Genomic DNA, 8,533 nt, shown 5'->3' with positions numbered 1-8,533 from the left:
AATGGTAATCTATATTTGCTTTGCATTAGACCTTTCTCATGGAACCCCAAAATCTGATACCAGTTTTAAAAAAATAAGTAACTGACTTCAGAGCCATAAAAATACTTAAATTTATCATAAACTGCCCCGCTTGCCTTACCAAACAACCATTCCACCCCCAACTTCAATTCTCTTTTATTGATCTAAAAGGAGAGTCTCCTCCAACTAGCACACAGTCTGGGGTAAGGTGAGCATAACACTATAGCACTTGCTCTCAGTTCCTTCAAGCTACCACCACCCCTTCTTCACTGCAGCAGGGGCATCACATCCAATACTCCCTTATACCCCAGCACACTTACGCTACATGCACTCAGTTCACAAATAGCATCCTGCTCAGTCCTTCTACCCAGTTGCCCCATCGTAGCTCTCACTGAAGAAAGAGGAACAAACACATTCACCTGACCGTCGCCCAACTTCCTTCCCCACCACAATCCCAGGGCTTCACCACAACCACAGGCTGTTGTAAAACAGTCCAAAGATTTTAAAGGAAAGTCAGAGTAATAGCCCATAGGCATGCTAGCTGCACTGAATACTATTGTAACTGTGCAATCCTATAATATCTCCTGAACTCCAAAGCATGCAAACACCAGTAAAAGTTAAAATTCCCACATGCCAATTAGTCATTCAAAAATCCAGGCAGCAGCCTGCCATACTCCACAGCCCTAGTGTTCATGTGAGTAGGTCTGGTTGCTGACAAAGGCTGGGGAGCTTGTCTCCTTCATCAACTCCATCTCCATCAAGCAATCCATGCCATCTCCTAAAGCCGCAGCTGCCAACTTTTGGACTTTTGGACTGGAGTATAGCGCCAGCAGATTACAGCAGGTAAAGAAGGTAGTCTATTGAGATTCAGGTGAGAGTGGGGCTTACAATCATAAATAATCCATCTTCTCTCCTCCTTCTCCATCTCCACTGCCAACTTCCCCTTTTCAATCTCTCCACTCTTCAAACTCTCTGCTTGTCTGCTTCTTCACTTCTCCATTCTCCACAAGTTTTCCAGCCTGTCATCAAATTTATCATGCCCGCCTTCCTCTGACCTTATCTCAACATATTCTTGTTCCACAAGCCAATTCCAACATCCAAAAAAATCTTTCAAAAATCCCCTATGCAAAACTCTTTCAGAGTTCTATCAACAAACACAAACACATGCTGCCATCATTTCCTTAACTTGCTAAGTTGAATTTAATTACCCAGTTGCATAGAATCATACATAGTATGGGGAAATCAGGAAGAGATTTTTTTCCCCTTTTCTCAAAATGCTGTGTGGAGGAGGCATCTAATCAAACTGCTTAAAATGTATTTAGAAAAACAAGGAAAAGTGTATACACAATTAAAAGTGCATAATCTGCCCACACAGTTAATTATAGCAAGATGTAATGCTAGCTGCTAATTTAGATCGTTTATAAGGCATCACATGATATATTAAAAGTTATTTATCTTGGTGACATATGCATCCAAATATTTAGGAAGTATTTTAGGAAAACAGTGGTGGGAGAGAAGCATTATTCTAAGTCAATCCTTCACCATACTTGGAATCCCCAAACTGAAAAGTGAAATCAGCAAACACACAGTTTTTTCCCTTAATGCTGTTAGAGTCTGTGGTTGTGTTGGCAGAGGAAGGTCTAGTCAAGTAGACTAAACTGAATTATGTGCTATTGACAGATCTTTAGGACTATAGTAGTACACTTCACATGGAGCTGTCCAGCATTATGTATGGGCCTAACTCTTTTCTTGTGGTGAATTCTCTCCTGGTCCTGATCTGCTGAAATCACTATAAACCATTTACTATCTGGACATTTTTTTTAAATATATAACAAGATAGTGGAACATCAGTGTTTTAGTATGGTTGGTTTAATATGAAAGCTAAGCTCTTTAAGATTCCTTCTGAGCTTCCATGCTAATAAAAAAACATAACACACCTTAAACATTTAGGACTAAATTTAATATACAATCTAAATTCATTATATCTCCATCAGCTCTTTGCTTCTGAAGTTGTCTCGGCACTGTAATAAAAAAATAAATAGCAAATTCTGCAAAATAAATAAATTATTCTTTATTCGCCATTCCTCCGATTTTCTACCAATTTAATTTTTGTCTGGAAAAAAAGACACTCATAGATTGCAATTGGATTCCATTTTGCAAAATTCCCTCTGAGAACTACATTTTGTGCTGCAAATCTAAATATAGTTTTGCTTGTTTTATCTCACTTTTGCCTGTGATCTGTGGCATATTTAACAACATTGCATTTATTTTACAGCACTTGTCAATCATTTATAGATATAAGCCACAGAAAGAAAAGATCTTCCACGCCATGTTGTTTGTCACTTTCAACTTGGTGAAAAGAAGTTTAAACTAGAAAAACTACAAAAAGGGAGAGTGTCAATGTGTATAAATATTTGCTGGTTTGTTTCATTCCGCTCTATTTTTATTGGCAGGGAACTGCGAGTGGCTGAAAGATGGTCATTAACACCCTGACTGGATGTGCTGACAGGGTGATTATAAGATTAATATTCTGTGTTGTATTAAGAATGTCAAAAACTTCCTCTTACCTTTCTGAGAAAAATAACAGTATGGGAAGAAACTTTAGACAGTACAGTAATTTTTCTAAATGCTGGAAAAATGGATGAGTACGTGGCAAAAAAAAAAAAAATTGGCAAGTCACAAAGAATCACCTGACCTCATTTCCTGGATGTGCCAAAATCGTTGCACCCTGACACATAGCCAAGGAGAGGAAGATGAAGTAAAGATACTATTTGTTAATAGAAGGGCAGTAAAAGTTTGTCATATTTTAAATTGTCTGTGCAAACTTTATTTTAGTATCATGGCAAAACATCCCTTTTCATTTAAATTTTAATGTTAACCTTTTACTTACAATATGAAATAGAATATATTGTATTGCTATAGTAAATGGCTGAATCCATGGAATTTAGAGACCGGAGGTCTCAGAATCTCAGGAGCCCTCTAGTCCTTCACATTCTGTCCATGTTCTTGAACATCTTGGTAGTTCTTGCTTCTTCCAGCTATCTTTCAAGAGGAATTGGTGTCAACTCTCAATCCTGATATTTGAGAGAAATAGGGCTCTAACCAGAGGTGGGTTCCTACTGGTTTGGCAGAACTGGTAGTAATTTGGCGACCAGGGTCACTGGAACTGGCAGCAACCCAGGCCTGCCATCACCTTGATGTTCAGTTCTGCGCATGCGCAAAACAATTTTTATTGCAGAAATGTAACCCCTCCCCCCTTTTTAATGTTTTGCACATGCACAGATCTTTTTAGGTGCAAATGAGCACACGCACCAAACCAGGAGTAATGCTGGCAGCAACCCGCCTTGGCTCTAACAACCCTTTTGGCACAGGTCTCTGCCGTGTAGCATAACATGCAGAAGTTTGATCCTTCCTCTCCTTTCCATGGGAGATAAATCAATCTCAGAGGAGTTAAACAAAATGAAACTTTATTGTAAAAATAAATGGTAAACTCCCCTTTAACTTTAGATATTTTAAAATATTTAAATTCAAAATAAAATGTAATGCTCCAAGCAGACCACCAGAGGGTGGTGGTCTGTTACCAATTTTCCTGACAAAAATTTCCCTGGATGGCTATGTGGAACTCTGTTGGTGGAATAGAGTCCCCATTGCCAGATTAATATATTTTTTGACAAAAACATTCATTTTTCCCTGTACATTTATTATAATATGTCCATATTATACTATACTACCTGCTTTTGTTAATTTTTATTCCCGTGTCTTTCCTGCGTTAGTTATTAATACATTTGATGTTTTTACAATCAAACTGAGTATTTTAAATAATTTAGTAATGTAACCAACATTGTTAGTTGTTAAACATAGAAATAATGATAATAATACTTTGTGATTTTGTACACTTCCCCTGTTTTCAACAGAAATCATGTTGATCTCATGGGTTGAATATTTGAATTCCACCTTTGGGTATTAGATTTGGACCTAATAATTTTGGTTCCTTTTGTTATATCTTCTTTCTTTTCTTGTAATGTTTCTTCACAGCGTCTGGAAAATTCAGAGCTTGAGGGCTAAAGTGCACTTCCCCTCTCTCAAACTGCTCTTTGTAAATTATTGTACAGGGTGCTATTACTCTTAAGTCTACCAGAGGCAATTGCTCAAAAAGATCCAGTTCCTGTAAAAACAGCTATAGGTCAAAAACTGAAGGAGCAATGAAAAGAGTCATTTTAGGCCTGTGGTTTTTGGCACTGAACTGTTGTGAATGTATAAGCCATATAAATGTTAGCTTTCTAAATAAACCTAACCTCCGGTTGGATGGAAGCAGCAAATAAAGTTGGAACTTGTTCCTTTTGCAAAACAATCTCCAAAATATGTTTTGATGAATTCCAAAACGCTCTCTAGAAATAATCTTCCTTTTTTGGTGATTTTAGTTTTTGTAGAGAAAGAATGGGCAAACATTTGTAGTTGAAGTAAATTATTTAGATATCTGTTAAGCCAAATCATTGATAGTAAATTTATGATGAGGTAAAAATTATTTGTGCACTTAGATTTCCTCTCTCAATTTTTAACAGATGGTTTTGATTTTCATGGAAGTTGATCAGGAAGAAATGTATATTACTCCCATTTCCAAAGGCATAGACTGCTCTGCTAATGGACTAGCACAGTTTTAAAAAGCAGTTAACCTTACCAAAAATTCATTGTCAAATACCAAGTAATGAAGTGTATGCCTCTTGACTCTCACATGACTGAAGTTAAAGTTAGCATATTTCCATGTACTCTCTATTTTGCAATAAATAGTGCATGATTTTTATTAGAGTTTTTGAACAAATATAAGTGAAGCAATATAAGGCATTGACACAGTATGTTATAATACATGGATATTTTTTCGTGTCTTTAAAGGGGAAAAAAAATCAAATGTGAATCATCTGTAATACCTTTTGAACCCAAAGTCTAAATAAATTCTGTTATTAATACACATTGCTCAAAATTATTAGTATTAAACATACTTTTAAAGACTACTTTGTTATGTTTGTGGGATAAATAATTTGCTGATCTGGAAAAAAAGCTATTTGGCATGATCTTAAAATGAGAAATAAGGTTAGAAATTCTTGACAGAGTCCTACATTCAAGTTTCATCAAGATTTTAGCACTTCTATATAATATTGGAAAATTAAAAAATGATAAAAGTGAAAAATTGGATTTGATAGCATAGTACATTTTAATATATTACAGTTTTTGAACCATGATTAACATAATAAGTATTTTTTTTAGTTATTGTCAATATTCTAGTCTTCAGGAATTTAAGACTATAGACCCTCATGGCGAACCTATGGCACGCTTACCAGACGTGGCACGCAGAGGCCTCTCTTGGGGCAGGCACACCATTGCCAGCTGCGCTTCCTGGTTCCTTCACATGCATGCACACCGGCCAGCTGCTCTCTTCTGGGTTCCAGTAATCCACCGCCTTCACGGGAACACTTAAGTTTCGGCAGTTAGTGCCAAGATTAGCCATCACTGCTATAGACTATATTCTACTCACAAACAAGGTTACATTCCAGAGCAATAGTTTTGAAATGCCATTCTAAAACAGTGTTGGCATTTTAAGCACTACCTCAAAAACATATTACTTCAGTTAGAAATCAATTTTAAAAAACTATTAAAGCCAGGTATTGTATAATAGTTAAAGGCATTGGGATAGAAACCAAGGAAACATGAATTCTATCCACTTTAGGCATAGAACTCTCTTCTGCAGTAAGAACTAGGAAATGGCAAATTATGTCCAAAATATGTTGCCAAAAGACATCCAGGGAACATGGCAGACTGAAGACTGTTTGCAAAAGGCAGAGCTAATGTTTACATCTACAAACAGAAAGCCAACAAGAGGCTATTTTCACCTTTTCTGGGCAAAGACAGGATGTGAGATCACCAATGCTGTTCTGTGTATGGTTGCTCTTTGTAAGGGGACTGCAAAGCAGCTCCTCTGGAGAGTGGGAGAATCAGGAGTTGAGAAAATTCGCTATAATTGCTCCAATCACAAATGAAGCCCTTTTAAAGGACACTTAAGTTCACACTTTCCTTGCTAGCCATTTTAGATATTGATTAACTGCTTCAAAAAGATAAGGCATCTTATGTGTTCAAAGTGACACTATTGCAAATACCAGGTGAGTGCCTTCAATCCAGAGTAAAAGAAAATGAAGATGTATCTTCATAATCTTTAAGAACTAAAAATAAACAGTGAAAAGCAAGTTATTGTTTTTACTATATAAAGATTTAAACAGATTAAGGACTCAAAAATATTAGAATCTTGATTTTCTAATATCAAGACTTCAAAATTAAATAAAATAATAAATGCATTTTTTGGGGGGAAACTCTTTTTAATATTGGAAACATAACAAGATGAGTAACTTATGATGTCCTTCGGAGATATCTTTGAGGAATTGTACTGAGAAGCACAATTTGTCATCAGCAATAAACAAAAAATTAGAAGAGACTTTAAAAATTAAGAAATAAATAAAAACAACAATCCCAGATAGTAATTTGAATTTTATTTTAATGAACTTACCTGGGTGGCTGTTTAAAGTATTAAAGCCATTTGTAACCAGGATCAATAACCATCTGAATGTATTAATGAGAAAGATTGTTTTGTGTAAACTGACAAAGTCAGTTTATTTGATCAGGATTAAAATTGGATACATTGCTATTTAGGGTGGATGGTTTTGGGTTTGCTAATATCTGGACTAGAAAAATGTTATGATTAGATTTAATATGGTGTTTAAACTTTCTCCTCTACAGTTATTCTAATTTGATAGCATTAAGGTTTATAACATCTCTATGCTTAGTAATTCTCTTCAGCCTATAGAAGTTAGTACAGAGTCAACTTAGGGATTTGTTCCACATTATTGCTCAGACATGATATTAAAGTGCTGTTGTGTTAGTCATGATCACTATGATGTTGGGATCTTCTCTATAGAGGCCTGAATCCTTTCATTACCATTTATCAAAAGTTGAATTTATATCACCAGCAGAGCAAGCATTAACAAATATTTACAGTACCGGGGGGGGGGGGGGGGGGAGCTACTTACAGAGCCTGGATTTCTTTTCAAGTGTGAGATGAACCAGAAGATAAAATGTTGATAATATTAAGTTGCTAGAGATGGGGTGGGGGATCTGGAAGCACAGAAGATAGTATTGATGGCTTCATGTTTATTACTGTGAATCTTTAATTATATCATAGCTATAAAAACAATCACACCCTAATTCAAGGGTCATATACTTATTCATTAAAAAAATTGCTGCTGAATAAAATTGCTGACCAAATCAAACAATTATGACAGATTTCTCAGTAGGTGAATTTGATTTATAACAATAAATTGCCCAGTACTAAATTGATAATATCATTTCAAGACATGTGGAACCTTCCTTTTTCCTACTTATACCACCTACTAATTATATCTTTATACTAATTTCTGTCTCATGCTGTGCTCAGGATACTTTCAAAACCACAAAGCCTCACAGGCAACCAATGAAGCAAAAATGTGGTAGCATTATTTACCATAGATTATTATTAGTTTTAAAAAATTGAAATGTACTTCAAAGGTAATGAAACAAATGATCAGCATTTACCCACATCTGATTTTAATAGCAAAGAATAATCTCGGTCAACGTGACCAATTCTAGCAGAACAAGCTGCTGAAATCTACATGACTCTAAGAGTAGGACTATATCTTTGACCATTTCAGGCCACTTAGGATTCTTTCATGTTCAGACTTAGCAGTTGCTTATACTATACTATATTCTCTCTTCCATATTTTTCCTTGCCTGTTGCTATAACTACATATAACTAGCCATAAGCTGGATTTGAGGGTCCAAAAGCCTTCCAAAAAGAAATGAATAAAAGACATTTACATTTACTCCCTTTTCTTTTAGAAGCAACAATTATTACTTTACTTTACTTTACTTTATTTCAAACTTTTATACCGCCCCCTCTCCCAAAAGGGACTCGGGGCGGTGTACAGTCAGATTAAAACACATAAATACATGGAAATAAATACAAATATAGTTAAATACTAAATATTTAAAGAGGAGGCTGTAAAAAACTGTACCTAAAGTAAAGCAATTAAAACAATGTTTAAAAATAATCCCTAAAAATACCCAATTAAAAATATCTGCCAGGAGGTAAAAAAGACTATGAATGGGCCAAGCCGGCTAAACGGAACAGGTGAGTCTTCAGTTTTTGTCGAAAGGAGCGGAAGTCGGTGGTGGTTCTGATATTGGGGGGGAGGTCATTCCAGAGGGTTGGGCCCATCACAGAGAAGGCTCTACCCCTAGGTGCCGCCCGTTGGCATTGCTTAGTGGACGGCACCAGGAGGAGTCCCTCCCTGTGAGAGCGAATTGGTCGCAGGGAAGTATGTGGTAGGATGCGATCCCGCAAGTAACTAGGTCCTGTGCCATGGAACGCTTTAAAGATGGTAATTAACACCTTGAAACGCACCCGAAAGACCACAGGCAGCCAGTGCAGCTCGCA

The sequence above is a fragment of the Natrix helvetica genome, assembly GCF_964273705.1.
Source record: "Natrix helvetica genome assembly, chromosome: 7".
Classification (NCBI taxonomy): domain Eukaryota; kingdom Metazoa; phylum Chordata; class Lepidosauria; order Squamata; family Natricidae; genus Natrix; species Natrix helvetica.
The sequence above is the reverse complement of the archived record's forward strand: the minus strand, read 5'-3'. Positions refer to the sequence as shown.